Here is a 24,869-nt window from a genome sequence, read left to right as displayed (position 1 = left end):
ATTTGTTCAGAAACTTTATGAGTAAAGGGACATTACCCACTTTTCTGACAAGAAAACTGACCACAGAAAAGGAAATAATTTGCCCAAGGGCACAGAACTAATAAGCAGCATATCCCATGGGATGAGAGGGCAAGAACAAGGAACACATTTCTTGACATCTCCCTATTCTTTTTCACTGAGAGCAGCCCCACTTAATGTACTGTATTTCTGTGTTTGTTTTAGCAGCACATATACTAAAATTGGAATGACACAGAAATTAGCAATGGCCTCTGTGCAAGGATAAAGAGCAAATTCATGAAACAGTTCTTATTTTTAGATCAGAAAAACAATTCCATGCACAATGGCCTCACAAAGCAAAATACCTGAAAATAAATCTTACTGTGGTGAGCCGCTTCTGCCGTTTCTGCAGATTATGGTCGCCATTACAAGATGACGCTGGCTCCGCTGTGGTCTGTGACAAACAACTCCTTATCTGGGAAAGTTGGCACATGATTTTTCATCACCCTGTGAGAAAGTTCCACGCGGCAGCTTTGCATTGGGGCTTGGGATGCTTTATTAAGGCTGGGAGGGGCACCCGAGAAAAAGAAGAAGAAATATCCAGGGACCTGAATAAACTGTTGAAAGAAGATTCTCGAGTTGCGTATTCCTTGCGGGCAAGGGGTCGCGACAAGTGGTGCCGAGACCCGGGAACCAGAACTTTCAGCAGTCAGGGGTGGTGCACCGGTTAGTCCCAGGTAAGTGGGATCCGCGATCAAAGCGGGGTTAGTCCCTAGTAAGTGGGATCCGCGACCAAAGCGGGACAGCTCCTCTGTAATGAAAGAGAGAGCCTTACATTTTATTGCAGCTGCACTGTGTACTTTCGCTCCTACTTTCGCTTTCTTTTTTTTGTGCTTTCTTTGTTGTTGTGTCATGGGTGCCGCATCTTCAAGTCCGCTTCTCCTGGCCCTAGATGGCCTGTTACGTTCCAAGGGACTGGAAGTGAAACATAGTACTTTACAGAGATTTTTACAGAAGATAGATATCGCTGCACCGTGGTTTGCATTTTCGGGCAGCCTTACTGTGCCTAGTTGGGATAAATTAGGCAAAGATCTTGACTTTGCTTCTGAGCAGGGCATATTAGAGGGTGGGGTGATACCCCTTTGGAAAATGGTCCGTGGTTGCCTTACAGATGGTAAATGCCAGGAAGCTGTGAGTGAGGGTCAAGCTATTCTTGAGCAATTGCATGAGGAAAAATCTGAAGGATCATGTAGTGAAGTGGCAGAGAGTATTAAAAGTAACAGTAGTGAGAAGGCAAAAGAGCCTGAAGATAAAAATAGGAGAAGGCTCTACCCAGACTTGACCGAATTAAAAACGCCTGAGAACACAAGCGACTCAGAGAGTTCTGAGGACCTTGATATATTGTTACAACAACTACATAAGATAAAAATGAAAAAGAAGAAAAAGGAGACACAGGGCACGCAGGCCTACTGTAAGAAGGGGAAGGGAGTTAACATCGGTCAACAAAACTCTGAGGAGGAGGAGGTAGAATATCTAGAAGAAGATATGGTGCCGATTGCCCCACCTCCGTATGTGGGGGGGAGCCAAGGTTCCGGGAGATCTTTTCATGCACAAGTTTGGAGGACAGTTAATACAGATATGGGACTTGCATACCCTGTATTTCAGGACAATAACAGGGGAAGATATCATGAGCCTTTAGACTTTAAGATAATTAAAACCTTGGCAGAATCTGTCCGCACTTATGGCATAGATGCCGCTTTCACTCTCACTCAGGTGGAGGGACTTACTAGATTTTGCATGACTCCCTCAGATTGGGCTAGTCTAGTCCGCGCTTGTGTTTCCCCAGGGAAATATTAGGAGTCCAAAGTTGGCTGTTTAATGTTTCTGGCAGTACCCAAGACTTGGAGCGAGGTAGGAGACTTAAAATTACTTCACACAATTCACAATTGTTTAATGCTACATTACCCTCCGCAGCAGTCTGTCTCCAATCTCCGTTCCTGTTTCTTTTGGCTAATGTTACATTACAGGGGATGCTTAATTGCTCTAATATTACCTGTTACTTGTCTTAGTGTTGGAATGGATCCTGGCCTATGGCAGTGGTTATGAAAATTCCAACCTTTGTCCCAATCCCAGTCACTGCGGACCCAGATAAATTCCCCATTGTTGACCTACTTAGAGTCCGCAGGGATTTTGGAATTACGGCAGCTATAGTGACAGCTGTGGCAGTGTCTGCTGCTGCAGCGGTTACGGCCGGAGTGGCCATGGCCAGTCAAGTACAAACTGCTGCCACCATTAATCAAGTTGTTCAACAAACTTCTACCATACTTGAGTCCCAAAATTCAATTAATCAACATATTTTGTCAGGGATTTTAGCTGCCAACCAAAGAATAGATTTACTCCAAGCTCAGGTAGAAGAATTGGCCGACTTGGTGCTTTTGGGTTGTGTTGACCAACGTGCACATTTATGCATAACCTCTGTCAGATTTAATGATTCCAGAAATGCCTCCCGCATCATCGGAGAGTATCTATCCGGAACCTGGTCCATGGAAGCAGAAAACTTGATCCAGTCTCAACTAACTCAGATTGCTGTTTTGAATAGTACCCGTGTCGAACCAGTGACTTTGGGTCAATTCACCGATTGGATATCTTCTGCTTTTTCCTTCTTCAAAGAGTGGGTGGGAGTAGGCATTTTTGGTGCAATGTGTTGCTTCAGTGTTGTACTCTGTTTGTGGCTTCTCTGTCGCCTTAAAACTCGCCATGCACAAGAAAAGGCTATGATCATACAAGCTCTTGCAGCTTTAGAAAATGGCAACTCGCCTCAAGTCTGGCTTGCGCATCTTAAGCAGTAAACCTTTGTCATGGTCGTTACACCCCAAGTTATTATAACATTGTACTGGGATCGACATGACTTTCCTTGTTATTCTCTTAGTGTTGGAAAGCCCTTGCACTCTGCCGGTCTTACTGCCATTGCACGCAGATGGGTTTCCACACTAGTGCTTTTCTATCGCCTTGAAGTTCGTGCCTTTCTTTCAGGGTGCTGTCAACTTGTTTGTCCTTATAAACAGTCGCAGTTCAGCCTCAGCTACCCCCCTTCGTCCACCATCGTCACGATACAGGATGCGAGGCAAGGCACTGCACTTGAGTGATCCTTGAAGAGGACCTCAAGGAGAGCATGTCCTATTGCATGCGGGTTCGACGCGTCCACGCCCCGCCCCACGAAAAAAGGCGTCGGCTGATATGGCCTCAGATCTGGGGAAGGGCCCTCCTTAGGACTGAGCCATACTATGCAGCCACTTCTGCACAGTGGGATAGGACCTCTACTCTCGCCTGTATTGTTTTAAGAAAACAGAAAAGGGGGAACTGTGGTGAGCCGCTTCTGCCGTTTCTGCAGATTATGGTCGCCATTACAAGATGACGCTGGCTCCGCTGTGGTCTGTGACAAACAACTCCTTATCTGGGAAAGTTGGCACATGATTTTTCATCACCCTGTGAGAAAGTTCCACGCGGCAGCTTTGCATTGGGGCTTGGGATGCTTTATTAAGGCTGGGAGGGGCACCCGAGAAAAAGAAGAAGAAATATCCAGGGACCTGAATAAACTGTTGAAAGAAGATTCTCGAGTTGCGTATTCCTTGCGGGCAAGGGGTCGCGACATCTTACCAAGGAGGTGAAAGATTTCCACAATGAAAACTATATATTACCGAGGAAAGAATTTGAAGGAGACACTAGAAAATAGAAAGATCTCCCTTACTCTTGAATAAACAAAAATTAATGTTGTCAAAATGACCATATTGCCAAAATCATTCTACAAATTCAATGCAATCTCCATCAAAATACCTATGACATTCTTCACAGAACTAGAAAAATAGTCCTTAAATTCTTATAAAAGAGTAAAAGACCCAGAATAGCCAAAGCATTTTTGATCTATAAGAGTGATGCTTGAGGCATCACCATACCCAATCTCAAATTTACTACAGAGGTATTATATGCCATCAGATTGGCATAAAAGCAAACATGGAGATGAATGGAGTAGAACAGAAGACATAGAGGCAAATCAACATAGATGCAATCATCAGATTCCCCGACAGAAGGGCCAAAACCATATGTTGGAGAAAAGATAGTCTTTTCAATAAATACTGATGTGAAAACTGGATATCCATATGTAGAAGAATTAAACTAGATCACTATCTCTCATGTTGCACAAAAATCATTTCAAAGTGGATTAAACACCTAGTAATTAGAAACACTGCAACTCCTAGAAGAAAACATTTTCTACATTGCACAGTTTCAACATATTGGTGAAGGTGCCAACTTCCTTAACAAGACATCTAAAGCTCAAGAAATAAAACTCATAATCAATAAGTGGGATGACATCAAGTTAAAAGGCTTCTGGACAGCAAAGTGAACGATTAAGGGCATGGACAGAAAGCATACAAAATGAGAGAAAAAAGTTGCCAGCTACTTTTTCAGTTTGAGTCTAATAACCTGAATATATAAGAAACTCAACAAAGTTAACACTAAAGAATCAAATAATCCAATCAATAAATAGGCAAATGATCTAAAAAGACATTTTACAAAGATATTCAAATGGCCAACAAGTGAAAAAATGTTCACCATTCTTAGAAATCAGTGACATACAAATCAAAACCACACTGAGATTTCATCTCACTCCAATTAGAATGTCAGCCATCAACAATACAAATAATAATTTCTCATAAGCATGTAGAGGAAAGGTTCATTAAACATTGTTATTATGACTGAAAATTAATACAATCACTTTGGAAAGCAGTATGGAGATCCCTCAAAAGACTAAGAATAGAAACACCATATGACCCAGCTTTCCCAATCCGTGGTGTTTATCCAGAAGAACTAAAATTGGCACACTACAGCAATACAGCCACTTTAATGTTTACAGCAGCACAATTCATAATAGTCAAGTTATGGAACCAACCTAGGTGTCCATCAGTGAATTAATGAATACAGAAAATGTGGTATATATACACAATGGAATTTTATTCAGCCATAAAGAATTTAATTATGGCATTTGGTGATAAATGAATAGAACTAGAGAACATCATGTTAATTGAAATAAGTCAGACTCAATAAACTAAGGGTTGAACGATTTCTCTCATATGTGTAAGCTTGAGAGAGAGAGAATAAAAAAGGAAACTCATGAAAATAAAAGCAAGACCAGTAGAGTAGAGGCAGAGGATTGAAAGAAAGGGGGAGGATCAGAGGGCATGGGGAAGTACTGGGGAGCGAAATCTACCAAATTATTCTATATCTATATACCATAATTAAGTTTGCATATATACACACACATATATAATACAATAATTACAATATTAGGATGATATTATCAGAAGGGAGATCAGTAGGGTAAAGGATGTGGATTAGTGAGAGAGAGGAGGGGGAAACTGAAGGTAGTAGGGAATGAAATTGATCAAATTATGCTTTGTGCATGTATAAATAAGGCATAATGAATCCCACTATTATGTATAATTGTAGGAAGTCACCCGTGAAATGTGCGTCCACCAGATCGACAGTGAAGCCATTGAGTGGGAATATCTGGTATGTGGGAACTCACAGTGGCGCTCCTGCTGTGGCCAGATACACATGAACTCCCAGCCATCTCTGCAAAAAGGTAACATATAACACCTGAAAAGAGAGTAACCTGTTAAAAGCCAAACTGCCTGCCTACCCCACCTTTATCCTGTTTTTCAGGAAGAAGCAAGAACTAAGACAAGACTCCTCCCACACTGAAACCTTATCCCTACAATCCCCTTTGATCTGTACCACAGTAACACAGCAAGCAAGCATGGACTCCATCTTTGTTAGAAGCTGCACTCTGTCCAGTCAGCTTGGCCTGCACCCCCTCCCCAAACTATGTTTCTGTGTCCCGTGGTTATTTTGTAGTACTATTTTCTTAGCTTTTATATCTCAACCAGCCCACCCCTCTGGAGGGGGACCCTTTCCCTCGCCCACACAGGATGTGTGTGAGATATAATTATAATGCACCAATAAAAAATGTTAAATTCATACTGAATTTCTAAGTGAGTGTCATTTAAAGAAGTAAAAGGTGTCTCCAAAGTTAAAAACTTACTGAATCATGTTTTCTTGGCTGTGAACTAGCTTTGAAGTAGAATTGTTCTTCCAATGGGAATGTTATAAAAGCATTTGAACAATTTATATCTCCACCAGGGGATCTCGTTACCATGAAAGTATTTTTTGTTCTTCTGTTTCTATGATAAACCAAGGTCTTTTTATTCTCCTTTTCTGTTATTTTGTTCATGTTGGTCTACACTGAATACTAAGAGAATGGTGTAGTTTTATGCTGATCCTATAAACATAGTTACTGAAGAATTAGAAATGATTAGCTTAACAGTCATCTGAAAATGCACTGTTAAATAGTAAGAACTAATTCTGAAAGCTGGAAACTCTTATGAACAGCCCATTACTGTAATTGGCTTTTGTGCAAAGAATGGAGTATATTCCTCAGGGCTTTGTAGGGAAATGAAATAAATTGAATATAAACTAGATTACCATTCCTCAAAGTACTTTTAAGTACTTTGTATAGTTTAGTACTTCAGAGATATTTGCCAACATTATGGCCTCCCCACATCTCATTCGTGTGTTGATTTTCTTATTGAAATCCAGTAAACAGATCACTGAAGAACATAAAGGAGCCCTAACTTAAGTGTCCACATTATCACAGATTCCATTGTGAATTAAATATAAGATTACTTTTGTGTTTTTAGCAGGATAAATGCAAGTCATCAGTTTGTATTAATAAATTTTAGAATGACCCTTCAGTCTTGGAGTTTTAAGGCAATGTAATCTGTATCACATACATATTTAATATATGTTTCAATATGTATTATCCCTTCCTTGTAAATATCTCATTTATGTACAATCTGATAATTGCATAGCATCATTGTTTTAACTACCAAACATTCAAATTTATCTTGATGACTTAAAAATCCTTATACATCATTTAGGAATGCTGTACTTTTAATGGTTATAGTATGCTAGAAATAAGTCAAACCTTATATTAACAGAGATCAATCCAGCCTGATTGAGAACAAAGAAAAAATTACATTTATTTGAGACTTATTAGGATTGCAATCTGGAAGACACCAAATCCAAGCAGCCTCAAAAATTGTCCTCTGAGGTTTTAGGAAATGGTGATTATTTTCATAGCTTTAACTGCCAGGGTCATTATTAATAACATCTCTTGTTTGTAAAGAATTGTGATAGGTATAGCAAAGGCTGAACTGTCTTGTAAGAAAGAAATGGGTGACAGTCCTCAGATAAAAAGGGTGAGGGATGGTTTCACCAACTGTTACAAAAGCTAGTGAACTTCATGCCAGAAGTTTGGCCAAGTTCATATAGTCAGCTCATACCTGGGTGAGTAGTAGAGAAAACCTAATTCAAAGCTGAGCCTTGAGTGGTTTAACAAGACTTGGTATAATAAGACCTCTCGACTCCATTTTTAAAAAATAAATAAATTTATTTATTTTAATTAGTATATATGACAGCAGAATGCATTTTGATTCATTGTACATGATTGCAGCCCAACTTTTCATTTCTCTGGTTGTACATGATGTAGTGTCACACCATATGTGTAGTCATAACTTGTACCTAGGGTAATAATGTCTATCGCATTCCACCATCTTTCCTGCTCCCATATCCTCTTCCTTTTCCTCCCTCCCCTTTGCCCAAAGTTCCTCCATTTTTACCATGCCCCATGATCCCATCATGGATCAGTATCCACTTATCAGAAAGAACATTCGTCCTTTGATTTTTTGGGATTGGCTTACTTTGCTTAGCATGATATTCTCCAACTCCATCAATTTACCTGAAAATGCCATAATTTTATTTTCTTTTCATACGGAGTAATATTCCATTGTGTATATATACCATAGTTTCTTTATCCACTTCTATTGAAGGGCATCTAGGTTGCTTTCACAGATTAGCTACAATAGCAACTTATTTTAATAATAGCTCTTAAACAAACATATTTCCCATTATTGACTGCCTGGGATCAGATAGAGCCTTTATAGTTAACTTTAGATTGTCCACCTGCTTAATCAGAATCATGACAATTAGGGGCACTCTTGATCTTCATACAGTATGCACCTATGTGACCTATGAACATCAGATGTCATCTTTTGTAGAACATGAAGCTTCGGCCCTGCTCCTAAAATCTCTCTCTCTTTTTTTATTTATATATGATAGAATGCATTACAATTCTTATTACACATATAGAGCACAATTTTTCATATCTTTGGTTGTATACATATTGTATTCATGCCAATTTGTGTCTTCATACATGTACTTTGGATAATAATGACCATAACGTTCCACCATCATTTCTGACCCCATGCCCTGTCCCTTCCCCTCCAACCATCTGCCCTATCTAGAGTTCATCTATTCCTCCTATGCTCACTCTCCCTATCATACTATGAATCAGTCTCCTTATATCAAAGAAAACATTAAAAATTTGATTTTGGGGGATTGGCTAACTTCACTTAGGGTTATCTTCTCTAACTCCATCCATTTACCTGCAAGTGCCATGCTTTTATTCTCTTTTATTGCTGAGTAATATTCCATTGTGTATATATGCCACATTTTTTTAACCATTTATCTATTGAAGGGCATCTAGGTTGGTTCCACAGTTTAGCTATTGTGAATTGTGCTGCTATAAACATTGATGTGGCTGTGTCCCTGTAGTATGCTGTTTTTAAGTCCTTTGGGTATAGACCAAGAAGAGGGATAGCTGGGTCAAATAGTGGTTTCATTCCCATTGTCCAAGAAATCTCCATACTGCTTTCCATATTGGCTGCACTGGTCTGCAGTCCCACCAGCACTGTATGAGTGTACCTTTTTCCCCACATCCTCACTAACACTTACTGTTGTTTGTCTTCATAATAGCTACCATTCTGACTGGAGGAAGATGATATCTTAGAGTGGTTTTGATTTGCATTTCTTTTTTTTAAATTTGTTTTAATTAGTTATACATGACAGTAGAAAGCACTTATACACTTATACACTTTGATGTACGAAACATAGGATATTATTTCTCACTTTTCTGAGTATACATATTGTAGAATCACATTGGTCATACAGTTACATACATACCTACAGTAATGATGTCTGATTCAGTCTACTATTTTTCTTATCCCCACATCCCCTGCCTTCCCTTCCTTTAATTTCCCTCTACATAATCTAAGGTAACATTACTTTTTTTTTTTGCATTACTATTCTTAATACGCATAAATGCCACTTTATTTGTATTTCTGTTTGTATATAAAGTATGTTGACACCCAACTCAAGTCTTCATACATGTACTTTGTATAATGATGTCTATCACATTCCACCATCCTTGTTAATCCACTGCCCCCTCCCTTTCCCTCCCACTCCTCTTCCCTATCTAGATTTAATCTATTTTTCCCATGCTGTCTCTCCCAATCCCACCATGAGTCAACTTCCCTATGTCAGAGAAAACATTCGGTATTTGATTTGGGGGGATTGGCTGACTTCACTTAGCATTTCTTCTCCAATGCCATCCATATACCTGAAAATGCCATAGTTTTGTTCTTTTTTAATGCTAAAATTCCATTGTGTATATGTGCACATATTTTTTTATCCATTCATCCACTGAAGGACATCTAGGTTGGCTTCACAGTTTAGCTATTGTGAATTGTGCTGCTATAAACATTGATGTGGCTGTGTCCCTGTAGTATGCTGTTTTTTAAGTCCTTTGTGTATAGTCCGAGGAGAGGAATAGCTGGGTCAAATGGTGGTTCCATTCCCAGTTTCCCAAGGAATCTCCATACTGCTTTCCAAATTGGCTGCACCAATTTGCAGTCCCACCAACAATGTATGAGAGTACCTTTTTCCCCAACATCCTCGCCAACACTTATTGTTGTTTGTCTTCATAATAGCTGCCATTCTGACTAGAATCAGATGATATCTTAGAGTAGTTTTGATTTGCATTTCTCTGATTGCTAGAGATGATGAGCATTTTTTTTCATATATTTATTGATTGATTGTATATCCTCTTCTGAAAAGTGTTTGTTCAGGTCCTTAGCCCATTTGTTGATTAGGTTATTTGTCTTTTTTTTTTTTTTTTGGTGTTTAGTTTTTTGAGTTCTTTATATACTATATCTGATGTGTGAGGGGGAAAAATTTGTTCCCAGGATGTAGGTTCTCTGTTCACCTCATAGATTGTTTCTTTTGCTCAGAAGAAACTTTTTAGTTTGATTCCATCCCATTTATTGATTCTTGATTTTAATTCTTGCGCTATAGGAGTCTTATTATGGAAATTGGGGTCTAATCCCACATGATGGAAATTAGGGCCTACTTTTTCTTCTATTAGATGCAGAGTTTCTGGTTTAATTCCTAGGACCTTGATCTATTTTGAGTTAAGTTTTGTGCTTGGTGAGAGATAGGGGTTTAATTTCATTTTGATGCATATGGATTTCCAGTTGTCCAAGCACCATTTGTTGAATATGCTATCTTTTCTCCAGTGCATGTTTCTGGCACCTTTATCTAATATAAGATAATTGTACTTTTGTGAGTTAGTCTCTGTGTCCTCTATTCTGTAAAATTGGTCTACCAGTCTGTTTTGGTGTCAATACCATGCTGTTTTTATTACTATTGCTCTTCAGTTAGTTTAAGGTCTGGTATAGCAATACCACCTGCTTCAATCTTCCTGCTTAGGATTGCTTTAGCTATTCTGGGTTTCTTATTTTTCCAGATGAATTTCATGATTGCTTTTCCTATTTCTATGAGGAATGCCATTGGGATTTTGATTGGAATTGCATTAAATCTGTATACTGCTTTTGGTAGTATGGTCATTTTGATAATATTAATTCTGCCTATCCAAGAGCAATTAGATCCTTCCACCTTCTAAGGTCTTCTTTGATTTTTCTTTAGGGTTATGTAGTTTTCATTGTATAGAACTTTCACCTCTTTTATTAAGTTGATTCCCAAATATCTTTTTTTTTTGAGGAAATTGTGAATGGGGTAGTTTTCTTTATTTACTTCTCAGAGGATTTGTCATTGATATACAGAAATGCCTTTTATTTATGGGTGTTGATTTTATATCTTGCTACTTTGCTGAATTCATTTACTAGTTCTAAAAGATTTCTGGTGGAGTTTTTTGGGGTTTTTTAAGTATAGAGTCATATTGTCAGCAAATAGAACTGAGGTATAGTTCTTCTTTTCCTATATATATTCCTTTAATTTCTTTCATCTATCTAATTGTTCTGGCCAGTGTTTCAAGAACTATGTTGAATAGAAGTAGTGAAAGAGGGCATTCCTGTCTTTTTCCAGATTTTAGAGGGAATGCCTTCAGTTTTTCTCCGTTTAGAATGATGTGGGCCTGAAGCTTAGTGTAGATAGCCTTTAGGATATCGAGATATGTTCCTGTTATTCCTAATTTTTCTAGTGTTTTGAACACAAAGAGGTGCTGTATTTTGTCAAATGCTTTTTCTGCATCTATCGAGATGATTGTATGATTTTTATCTTTAAGTCTACTGATGTGATAAATTAAATTTATTGATTTCTGTATGTTGAACCAACCTTGCATCCCTGGGATGAATCCCACTTGATCATGGTGCACAATATTTCTCATATGTTTTTGTATCGGATTTGTCAGAATTTTATTGAGAATTTTTGAATCTATGTTCATTAGAGATATTGGTCTGAAGTTTTCTTTTTTTGAAATGTCTTTGTCCTGTTTGGGAATTAGGGTGATATTGGCCTCAGAATGAGTTTGGAAGTGCTCCTTCTTTTTCTATTTCCTGAAATAAATTGAAGAGTGTTGGTATTAATTCTTCTTTAAACGTCTTGTAGAACTAGGCTGGTTATCCATCCAGTCCTGGGCTTTTCTTGGTTGTAAATCATTTGATGGCTTCTTCCATTTCCTCACTCGATATTGGTCTGTTTAAGTTTTGTATATCTTCCTGACTCAATAATATGACTTAAGAAATTTGTCAATGCCTTCAATTTCTTCTATTTTATTGGAGTATAATATTTCAAAATAATTTCTAATTATCTTCCATATTTCTGTAGTGTCTGTTGTGTTATTGCGTTTTTCTTTATGTATGCTGGTAATTTGAATTCTGTCTCTCCTTCTCATCGTTAACACGGCTAAGGGTCTGTTGATTTTATTTATTTTTTTAAAGAACCAACTTTTAGTTTTGTCAATTTTTTCAATTGTTTCTTTTGTTTCAATTTCATTTATTTCCACTCTAATTTTAATTATTTCTTGCCTTCTACTGCTTTTGCTGCTGATTTGTTCTTTTTCTAGGGCTTTGATATGTAGTGTGAGGTCATTTATTTGTTGCCTTTTTCTTCTTTTAAGAAATGAACTACATGTAATGAATTTTCCTCTGAGTACTGCTTTCATAGTGTCTCAGAGATTTCAATATATTGTGTCTGTGCTCTTATTAACCTCTAAGAATTTTTTAATCTCTTCCTTTATGACTTCTGTAACCCATTGTTCATTCAGTAGCATATAGTTTAGTCTACATGTGATGCTTAAATTTTTGTTTTTTATTTTTCTTTGATTTCCAATTTCATTCCATTATCTCTACTTTATTGTATTTGCTAAGAGTTGCTTTGTGGCATATTCTGTATGTTGGTCATTTTCATTATAATGTGTCTTGGTTTGGATCCATTGTGATTTTGCACATTTAGCGTCCTGTAGACTTCTTGGATATGGATTTCTGTTTCATTCTTTATGTCTATTATTTCATTGAACAGATTGCTCATTCCTTTGGTTTGGACCTCTATGCCTTCCTGTATCCCAATAACTATTATTTTTTATTTTTTATTTATTTTTTATTTTTTTAAATTTTTTATTGTTGGCTGTTCAAAACATTACATAGTTCTTGATATATCATATTTCACACTTTGATTCAAGTGGGTTATGAGCTCCCATTTTTACCCCATATACAGATTGCAGAATCACATCAGTTACACATCCATTGATTTACATATTGCCATACTAGTGTCTGTTGTGTTCTGCTGCCTTTCCTATCCTCTACTATCCCCCCTCCCCTCCCCTCCCCTCCCCTCTTCTCTCTCTGCCCCCTCTACTGACATTCATTTGTCCCCCTTGTATTATTTTTCCCTTTCCCCTCACTTCCACTTGTATGTACTTTTGTATAACTCTGAGGGTCTCCTTCCATTTCCATGCAATTTCCCTTCTCTCTCCCTTTCCCTCCCACCTCTCATCCCTGTTTAATGTTAATCTTCTTCTCATGCTCTTCGACCCTACTCTGTTCTTAGTTACTCTCCTTATATCAAAGAAGACATTTGGCATTTGTTTTTTAGGGATTGGCTAGCTTCACTTAGCATAATCTGCTCTAATGCCATCCATTTCCCTGTAAATTCTATGATTTTGTCATTTTTTAATGCAGAGTAATACTCCATTGTGTATAAATGCCACATTTTTTTTATCCATTCATTTATTGAAGGGCATCTAGGTTGGTTCCACAGTCTTGCTATTGTGAATTGTGCTGCTATGAACATCGATGTAGCAGTGTCCCTGTAGCATGCTCTTTTTAGGTCTTTAGGGAATAGACTGAGAAGGGGAATAGCTGGGTCAAATGGTGGCTCCATTCACAGCTTTCCAAGAAATCTCCATACTGCTTTCCAAATTGGCTGCACCAATTTGCAGTCCCACCAGCAATGTACAAGTGTACCCTTTTCCCCACATCCTCCCCAGCACTTGTTGTTGTTTGACTTCCTAATGGCTGCCAATCTAACTGGAGTGAGATGGTATCTTAGGGTGGTTTTGATTTTCATTTCTCTGACTGCTAGAGATGGTGAGCATTTTTTCATGTACTTGTTGATTGATTGTATGTCCTCCTCTGAGAAGTGTCTGTTCAGGTCCTTGGCCCATTTGTTGATTGGGTTGTTTGTTCTCTTCCCAGTAACTATTAATTTGGTCTTTTTATGCTATCCCATATTTCTTGGATATTCTGCTCATTGTTTCTTATCACTTTCACTGTGCTGTCTACATTCTTTTCAAGATGATATAATTTATCTTTCATTGTCTGATGTCCTATCTTCTAAGTGGTCTACTCTATTGGTTATGCTCTTGTTTGAAATTTTAATTTGGTTTATTATTTCCTTCATTTCAAGGATTTCTGTTTTTTGTTTGTTTGTTTGTTTTTTGGTATAACCTCTATCTCCCTGTTGAGTTGATCTTTTGCTTCTTGGGTTTGTTTATGTAGCTCATTGGCTAATTAACAAAGTGATCTTTTGCTGCCTGTATTGGTTGTCTAATGTCTTCTTTGAGATCCCAAAACAATGAATTCATTTATATCCTTAAGTCTTTGTCATTCTTTCTCTGTAGCTGTCAATTCTTCTAATCATGTGTTGTCTTAAATTATTTGTTGTACTTTCTTCCTTTTTCTTTTCATGTTGCTCACGTTTTATTTTTTTCCCCCATGGTCTATGTGACTGGTGTGTTATTGTTTTTACCCTATAGATTTGTAGTTCTCTTTTATGGTTCCAAGATCCCTCCTTTGTTGGAAAGAGCAATGTTAACAGATCCTAATATCAAAAGTACATCACATATGAACAAATTATTGTTTTTAAGACATTTATATTTGGTGTCTATGTACAAAAATGTTGGATTCAATTATTATTTAAAATACAATCAGTAGTTTTATAAAAGGTGTACAGTTTCTGTTGGCAGACAGTGAACTAGGTGACAGGCATAGGACAATATGCTAAGGGGGAAAGATGTGAGGGTATGGGATTAATTTACTTCAGGAAGTTTGAAGGAGAATACTAGAGGGTTAGAAGGAGGGGAATAGACAGGAAGTTATTTAGAATAGACAAGTACATGGGAGGACAGTAGAGTACATAAAAACAGACACAAAAATGTATTTAGAAAATTACAGGCTGTTAAAATAGTAAAGTTTGGAGGGTGCAAGTAGAAGAAAGAAGAAAAAGGAAAGAAAGAAAGAAAGAAAGAAAAAAGAGAGAAGAAAGAGGAAAAAAAGAAAGAGAATAATAAAAAAATAAAGAAAACAACAACAATAACAACAGCAAACAAACTTCTTAGGATTCCATTTCCTTTCTGCTTTTTTTTCTCTTCCAGTAGGTGGAGTTGTCTTAACCAGAGTGAGAGGACTTGAGCCCTGCACCCCCTATTAACTCCTTCTCCTGCCTGGAGCTTCCCAATCCTGGTTTCTCTGATTTGCTTCAGGTTTTTCACTCTTATGTCACTAGACCCCTCCCTTCCTTTGCTTATCAGGTCTCAACTGGGGTGCCTCTCACTCTTGGGCTTGTGCCAGGTGGGCGGTGCCCTGGTCACACTGCACTCCCATTCAGCTGAGAGTGGATTTTGTGCTGGGTATTCACTGTGCTGAGTAATTGCAGCTGGGGAGGGTGGGAGGGATAGGAAGTTGGGAACCAGGTGCCTGTTCAAACTGAGATCTGTGCTGATAGCTATGCCCACCAAAAATGGCAAGAGGGATTTTCCAAGATGGAGTCTGTCAGTTTCCAGCCCCTGGATGTCTGGTGAGGTGGGGGGAGCTGGAATGGCTTTGTGCTGTGGCTAGATTGAAGCCTTGTGGCCTGTGTGGGAACCGAGGACAGCTAATTAGGTGTTTCTGTTACTCTGCTTGAGAGCTGAGTGCACTAGAACTGTGGGCTTTGGGTCAGGAGTCTGAAGTCTTACTGGATCTCAGAGGCTCTGATTTCTGCACAGGTGGTCGCAGCTCTGATGGTTTCTGTGAAAATCTGCTGTATAGGTGTCCTGTCATATGCTCTGAGATGTTTTATTCTGTCTAGGTGAGAGCTTGTGGGGATGCCACCTGTTTTCTTGGTTTAATTCCACAGAGCAGCCAGAAATAGTACCTCCTCTATTCAGCCATCCCGGATCCACCCCGATTGGCATTTCTATAATTGCTAGTGATGATGAACATTTTTTCATATATTTGTTGATCAATTGTATATCATTATCTGAGAAGTGTCTGTTCAGGTCCTTGGGCAATTTATTGATTGGGTTATGTGGGTTTTTTTTTTTTTTGGTGTTTAATATTTTGAGTTCTTTATATACCCTAGAGATTTGTGCTCTATCTGATGTGTGAGGGTTAAAAATATGCTTCCAAGATGTAGGCTCTTGATTCACCTAACAGAGTGTTTCTTTGGCTGAGAAGAAACTTTTTAGTTTGAGTTCATCACATTTATTGATTCTTGATTTTAATTCTTGCACCACAGGAGTCTTATTAAGGAAATTGGGGCCTAATCCCTCATGATGGAGATTAGGGCCTACTTTTTCTTCTATTAGACACAGGTTCTCTAGTTGTATTTCTAAGTCCTTGATCCATTTTTAATTGAGTTTTGTGCATGGTGAGAGATAGGGGAACTGGAACAAGACAGGGATGCCCTCTTTCACTACTTCTATTTAACATAGTTCTTGAAACACTGGTCAGAGCAATAAGATAGACAAAAGAAATTAAAGGAATACACATAGGAAAAGAAGAAATTGAATTGGCACTATTTGCTGACGATATGATTCTATACCTAGAAGACTCTAAAAGTTCCACCAGAAAACTTCTAGAACTAGTAAATGAATTTGGCAAAGTAGCAGGATATAAAATCAACACCCATAAACCAAAGACATTTCTGAATATTAGTGATAAATCCTCAGAAATGAAAAAGACTAAAACTACCCTATTTACAATAGCCTCAAAAAAAAAAAATACTTGGGAATCAACTTAACAAAAGGGGTGAAAGATCTATATAATGAAAACTACAGAACCCTAAAGAAAAAAGTCAAAGAAAATCTTCAAAGATGGAAAGATCTACTTTGCTCTTAGGCAGAATTATTATTGTCAAAATGACCATTCTACCAAAATTAGTATACAGATTTAATGCAATTCCAATCAAAATCCCAAAGGCATCCCTCAAACAGTCATGAAATTCATCTGGAAAAATAAGAGACCCAGAATATCTATAGTGATTCTTATCAGGAAGAATGAAGCAGGTTGCATCACTCTAACAGACCTTAAAGTATCCTACAGAGCAAAAGTAACAAAAACAGCATGATATTGGCACCAAAATAGACTGGCAGACCAATGTTACAGAATAGAGGACACAGAGACTAACCCACAACATTACAGTTATCTTATATTAGACAAAGGTGCCAAAAACATGCACTGGAGAAAAGATAGCATATTCAACAAATGGTGCTGGATAAACTGGAAATCCATATGCAACAAAATCAAATCCCAACTCCACTTTAAGTGTCCTGGACCAATGCTGTTGCACTTAAATTTTTCTATTCTGAAATTTCCATGGGGCTAGTGGGGGCAGTCTTCAATCTTCCCATCAGTTCTGAGAGACTGATTTTAAGTGATTATCTTTTAGAATAAGAAATTTTAGTCCATTTCATCTTCTTCCTCATGATTTCTCATATGCTTGAAATTGAAATTTGGTTTCAGAGTGTGATGTCAAGCTGATTAAGTTTTAAGATATTCTAAATGAAGTCATATTTTTGTAATGCTTTAATTATTTTGCTATAAGAAAACATCAAAATTTCAAAACCAGTTCTACCATATCATACATATTTACCTTATTACTTACAAAACAACAACAAAATCCCTGAACAGATAAAAAATAAAGGGGATAGTAATCTCGAGGTAGAAATGGAATTTAAAATAAGGGGGATATAAACTCGAGGTGGAAATGGAATAAAAAGTAGATATCATACTTTTGTAATTATTTGGATTATTCCAACTTGAGTGAGTTCCTTGCTGTATCAGTAATTGTGTCCCCTGAATTGAAACTTCACAATTGTCATCAGAGAAATTTACCTTAGCAATTACCATCTTTGTTCTTCTATACCTTCAGGCAGCATAGGCATGCCCCCTGACCTGGGTACCTTTGCTTCTCACCCTCATGACCAGAATAATATGTAGGTAAATTATGCTGCATACCTCCTAGTATAATTTGGTCTTGGTCTCTTAATGAAGATCTGTTTTTCTATCAATACAGTTAGCTGTTTTTTTTATCTTTTTACAGTACTGTAAGATAAACCTAAAGTATGGTTATCCTTTAGTTTATAGAGACATTACTATCTTTGATAAATATTGAGATGATTTTCAATTTTCCAGAATTAAAAATGAACCCACAACAGACATCTTAGTAAGTATGTATTTGTGTATAAGCAAAATTCATACTCCAGGATATCTTTTTAGAAATGCATCTTAGAGTTTACCAAATTATGTTTTGTAGACTAGTGGCACACATACAACATGGGTGCTTTCTGGAAAACTTCTTTATAGATGTTCTGTTTCAAAATCCTGCTTTTTGTGGGGAGGGATGGGGTATCGGGGATTTTAACTCAGGGGCACTCAACCACTAAGTCACATCCCCAACCCGATTTTTATTTAGAGACAGGATCTCACTGAGTGGCTAAGCACCTTGCACTTGCTGAGGCCAGCTTTGAACTTTCGATCCTCCTGTCTCAGCCTCCAGAGATGCTGGGAATACAGGCATGTCCTCCACACCTGGCTCAAAATCCTGCATTTTAACACGAAATCCCAGTGATTCATATTATAATTTGATAAACATTAGTTTTATAGAATCACATGAATATTGAAAAGCTGATAGCTATTTCAAACATGAAGTTTATCAATTTTTAATTTTTGCCAGATTGATATTATATTTTCATTTACTTGTTTATTATGAGCTGAGAATATTTTATTATATTAATTAACTATTTGACTGAATTGAACATTTGCATTTTTCTTTAAATTTTTAGGCGATCTTTTTTTTTATAATCTCCAAATTCTGTATCACTTTTAATATGTTTTGCATATTTTATTAAGTCAGTTTTCTAATTTTATTAGTACTTTTATGTGGCCATTTGTCCTGGAAAGTTGTTAAATATTAGCACAATTAATTTATTTCCTAATCGGGTTCTTGGTTTTGTGTGTCAATTCAGAAGGCCTTCTGTATCACAGCAATTATATATTTTTAAACAAATTTTTTAATATTTCTGAAAGTTTGATTTTTTTTTCATTTTGTGAAAAGTTTCATTTTATTTTATCCAATTTTCTACAAGAAATTATTGAAAATTTTTTCTATTACTGTATTGAAAAAGCTCTTCTGTTATGTACTAAATTCCTACAAAGAAAAAATTTATTTCCATTCTGTTCCATTAACCATTTGTTACTTTTATTTCCATAGTTTTATAGTAAGATTTTGTTTTGTGTCTGGTGCTGGTGATTGAAAACAGGGCCTCACTCATGGAAGGCAAGCACTCTATCTCTGCTACATCTCCAGCTATTTACAATGTTTAATTATATTCAGTGTTTTAGGCTAATTATGTGTGTGTGTGTGTGTGTGTGTAATCATCATCCTAGATTAAAATAAATGCTAAAGGAGTCCCTTTAGTATTCCTTTAGCTGAATGAAAGGTCACTAAATAGCAATGTAAAAATATAAAACTCACTAGTAAAAGTAAGCTTCACATGAACTCAAATTAAAAACACATTTTAACAAAGAAATAGTGGGATGAAAAACAATTATATCTCTAGTATGAATATTAAGACAGCTATTAAAAACAACTATGGTTACAATAATTTATTACAATAAGAAAAATACAGCATAAAATATAAAATGTGTGTGGAAAGTAAAAGTGTTCAAGTAATCAAGGCTAAGTTGTTATTAGCTAAAAATAGTCTGCTATTGGGCTGGGGATGTGGCTCAAGCGGTAGCGCACTTGCCTGGCATGTGCGGGGCGCTAGGTTCAATCCTCAGCACCATATAAAAATAAAATAAAGATGTTGTGCCCACCAAAAACTAAAAAATAAATATTAAAAAATTTTCTCTCGGGCTGGGGATGTGGCTGGAGCGGTGGCGCGCTCGCCTGGCATGCGTGCGGCCCAGGTTCGATCCTCAGCACCACATACCAACAAAGATGTTGTGTCTGCCAATAACTAAAAAAAAAAAAATAAATATTAAAAAAAAATTCTCTCTCTCTCTCTCTCTCTCTCTCTCTCTCTCTAAAAAAGTAGTCTGCTATTAGTTTAGTATATTTTATGTAAGTTCATGTAACGTGATAGTACTTTTTAGCAGATATACAAAAGACAAAAAATAATCAAAGCATACTACAATAGAAAAAAATCATCAAATCACAAAGAAAGAAAAAGAACAACAAAGTTTATACAAATTAATCATAAAACATTTAATGAAATGACATCAGTAAGACCTCAATAATTACTTTGAATAAGAATATATTAAATTTTTCAATTAATATACATTGAATTACTGCATAAAGGAAAAAAATGCTCTCCAACTAAACATTCCTTATGAGACTTGCTTCAATTTAAGGACTCAAAAAAACTGAAGATGAATATATGGAGAAAGATATTTCACATATATGAAATCCAAAGAGAGGAAAGGATGCTATACTTATTAGATAAAACAAACTTTAAATCAAAAACTGTAAAATATGAAAAGTCATTATATAATGATAAAGTGCTCAGTTCATCAAGAGTATATATCAATTACATGTGTGTGTGTGTTTGTGTGTGTGTGTGTACACACACTACATTGGAACACTTGAATATATCAACCAAAATTTTAAAAATCTGAAGGAAGAAATAGACTATAATACTATAATAGCAGGAGACTTTACTCAACTTTTACAATTGGATAGATTATCAGGCAGAAAATCAATATAAAAACATTAGACTTGAACTATATTTTAGACTAAATGAACCTACAAATCATTTTCAGAATATCCCATCCAATAGTAAAAGAAAGTACTTTCTTTTTATGCGAACTGGAAAAATTCCCCAGAATAGATTGTAAGTTTGGTTACAATATAAGTCTTAAGAAATTTATGAAAACTAAAATTCTTTCAAATTTTTTCCTGTTCATAATATAATGCAAGTAGAAATTAAAACAGGAAGAACTATGAAAAACTTACAAATATGTGGAAAGTAAACAGTATACCTTGAACCACAAATTTGTCAAAGAAAAAAAATTGAAAGGGAAATTAAAACTATCTTGGAACAAATGAAAAGGGAAACATAGCATATTGAAACTCATGGGATGCAGGAAAATCAGTCCTAAGTGTGAATCTTACTACATTAAGGAGAAGAAGGAAAAGCGGTTATCAGAGTTCAAATCTTAAATATTCCCCAAAAGTTTATGTGTTAGAGGCTTTGTCCCCAGTGTAGCAGTGTTCAGAGGTGGTCTCAGGAGATTGGATCATGAAGGTTCTGACCTCTTGAATGGATTAATTTCTCATGCAAATGAGCTCTCTTGTTGATACCTAACTGCTATAAGGTGAGCAGCTTTGCTCCATCATGCACTCCCTTTGTGTGTGTGTGTGTGTGTGTGCTGCTTGGGATTGAACCCAGGGCCTTAGTGTATGCTAGGCAAGCACTCTATCAACTGAGCTATATCCCTAGCCCTTCCACCATACACTCTCTATCATGATGTTTTGTTTCATCATAGGCCCAGAAAAACTGGAGTCAGGTGATCACAGACTGAAACCTCTAAAACTCTGAGCCAAAGTAAATATTCCTACCTTTTAATTTGTATCTTGTCATAGCAATGGAAAACTAATAGAATAAAAAATTTGGTACTGAGATTAGATTTGTTACTGTGATTGTATCTAATGATGTGGATCACAAGCCTTTGGAAGTGGTCTGCACTTGCTAAATAAGAAAGTTTGGAGATGCAGGTTATAGAAGTTCTGGAGTTTTATAAGCACAGCTTGATGGGTTATTCTGATGAGTATTCAAAAGACCAGAATACTGATAGGAATGTGGACAGTATAGAGTGTTAATGAAGTATCATATAAAAATGAGAAATATACTGGGAATTGGCACAAGGCTGCCTAGAGACTTGTTTTCTGGGGATTTATTTCCCCACATTCAGCCATCCAGGCACTGAAGCTTTGGTCCAAAGTGTTCTGGATACTGACCATGCTTTGGGCACATCTTGGCATCATTTAAATAGTATGAGTTTTGTATGCAGAATATAAGAGTTATGGGGTCAATGAAGCTTCCAATGAGATTTCAAAGGAGAGCCTAGAAGGTCAGGAAGTTTGTGACAAGGTCAGAGTCCATGACTGCAGCCACTGAATGGGTGATGCAGGAAGCTGTGTGAATGAAGCCAAAGCCACAATCAAGACACCAGGAAGTTAGAGATTCCAGGAACACGCAGTGCCTTCTGAGAGAAGTTGTAAGCAGCAAGCAAAGCCAGTATTAGAAAGAGGTCATGTGGGCTTCTACTAGCAAGATCATAGAAGAAAGGCTGCTCAAGATACTTGGAGTTCACATCATTCCATTAAGTTTCCCGTATGCTAGACATGGGACTATTGAATTTAATGCTTGCCCTGCTAGGTTTTGATCTTGTTTGAATGTAATCCTTCATATCTATGCTCCTATTTCTTTTTTTTTTTTGAATAGAAATGTTTACCTTGTGCCACTGTGTCTTAGAAATATGTATGTAACTTGTATTTTGACTTGTATAGTAACTCACAGCTAAGAGCCTGCTTGATTCTCAAAGGAGACTTTGGACTTAAATTTTTTGAGCAATGCTGGAACTGCTGAAACATTGGAGAATCATAGGAGTAGACTAAATGCAACTTGTCTTGCAAGATGGCCATGAGCCTTTGGAGTCAGGGGAAGAATGTTATGGTGAGGATTTCATGTGTTCACCAAAAGCTCATTTGTTGAAGGATTGTCCTCCAGTGCAGCAATGTTCAGAGGCTGGTTCTCAGGGAGGTGATAGAATCATGACTGTTCGGAAATTGTGAATGGATTAATCCACTTATTGATTTACAGCTTAGTGAGTTTAGGAGGAGGTACTTTGTAATGTAAGAGAGCATCTCTTTGCTTCCTGACCACCATGAGGTAAGCCACTTTGCTCAATCATGTTCTTCCGACCTTAGTGCTCTGCCTCACCACGAGCCGAGAAGCAATGAAACCAAGTGATAATGGACTAAAATCTCTGAGCCCACTAGCCAAAATGAAGTCTTTCTCTTTTTAAGTGATTTATCTAAGATACATTATCACAGAGATGGAAATCTAACACAGAAGGAGGAGGAGGAGAGGGAGGAAGAGAAGAAGAATAAAAAGGAAAAAAGTTATCAAATATACATTCTAATCTTATACCTTGAGAAACTAGAAAAAGATGAAGAAAGTAAGCCAAAATAGCAGAAAGAAGGAAATAGCAAAGATCAGAGTGGAAATGCTGAAATAAAGATAAAAATATACAGAAAAGATCAATGAAACTAAAGATTATGTTTTTTTATAAATATAAATACAGTTGACAAGTCTTTACCTAGATTAACAAGAAAAAAGGAGATTCAAATATCAGAAATGAAAGAGGAAACATTACAAGTTTTATCACAGAAATGTAAAAGATCACAAAAGACTACTATAAACAGTAATATATCCACAAAATGGATAACCTAGAAGAAATGAATGAATTCCTAGCGACATGCAACATACCAATTTGAATCATGATAAAATAGAAAATATGAACATAAGAGTCATGAGCCAGAGATTGAATCAGCAATAAAAGTCTCCTTTCAACAAAAGTCCAGGTCTTGAGGGCTTCACTGCTCAACTCTACCAAATATTTGCAGAAGAGCTGTTATTGATTTTTCTCAATTTTTTTTCAAAAAGTCAAAGAGGAGGAAATACTTCTAAACCAATTTTACAAAGTCAATGTTACTTTGATAAAAATCCAGATAAGCATTACAAAAATGATAAGCACAGACACAAAAGTGTTTAACTAAATAGTAGCACACCTATTTCGACAGTATATTAAAAGATCATTAGTCACTATTGCATAGAATTTATCCATTGGATGAAAGAATAGTATACCATATGTTAATCAATAAACATGATAAGCCATATTAACAAAATAAAGAATCACCACATGGTGATCCCAATAGATGCAAAAAGAGATTTTGACAAAATTTAGTATCTGTGATAAAAACTCTCAATAAAGTAGGCATAGAAGAAATGTATCACAACACAACAAAGTGACAAGCCCACAGTTAACATCATAGTTAGTGGTGAATAACTGAAAGATTGGGAACAAAATAGTAGGAAAAGAAGTATGTTCATGTGATGGACAATACACAGGTATTAAATGGAATGAAGTGAATCTATTTCTGCCACATTGATGACATTAATATATTTTTACATTTATTTTTAAAAGGTATGGAATTAATTTGGAAAATATTTTAGTCTAAAAATGGATAATATTTCACTCTAAAAATGGATAATACAAATATTAGATTGAATTCTCCTTTCCTCTCTCCCTCCCTTTCAATATTGCCCCCTCCAGCCTCCTCTGTAACACACACACACACACACACACACACATTCACACACATTAAAAATGAACAATTTGTGTTTGTCTCCTGGAAAAATTTACATGGATGATAGGGGTGAAATCACTTTCACTGTGTGCTCTTCAATGATATTAAATGCTTTTTAAATATATTTCAGATAATTATGAAATAAAATAATTTAAAAAATTAGTACTTTGTGGCAAATAATTAAAAGGATATTTGTCTTGTAACTGTTAAATTAGTTCTTTATCAGTCACACATCTTCATACATCACAAATTGAAAACATTTCTTCTTTAATTTATATCCAATTGTCTACATTTAGTGGAAATTCCTTCCAGAATCTGACAGGAACACTCTTAGATTTCTGAATTTGGCCTGAAGTTTCATCATACTCTTTAATTTATATGTTTTCAAGGCAAGATAGATGATATAATCCTAGCTGCATGGGCCAGAAATAATTTTAAACTTATAGTCTATTTGATGTGTTTTCCCACTTGTTTTTAACATT

General features: G+C 36.5%; 1 non-coding gene across 1 annotated transcript; it reads left to right on the top strand.

Moving 5' to 3' along the window:
* Positions 1 to 209: 209 nt before the first annotated feature.
* LOC124096601 (U6 spliceosomal RNA) lies at positions 210 to 314 on the top strand. Its single transcript, XR_006852906.1, has one exon. It is a non-coding gene; the product is annotated as a U6 spliceosomal RNA (small nuclear RNA).
* The last annotated feature ends 24,555 nt before the right edge of the window (positions 315 to 24,869 follow it).

The sequence above is a fragment of the Marmota monax genome, unplaced genomic scaffold, assembly GCF_021218885.2.
Source record: "Marmota monax isolate L192 unplaced genomic scaffold, Marmota_monax_Labrador192_F-V1.1 WCK01_AAM20220418_F8-fsc00004, whole genome shotgun sequence".
Classification (NCBI taxonomy): domain Eukaryota; kingdom Metazoa; phylum Chordata; class Mammalia; order Rodentia; family Sciuridae; genus Marmota; species Marmota monax.
This window is presented reverse-complemented; position numbering and strand designations above follow the sequence as displayed.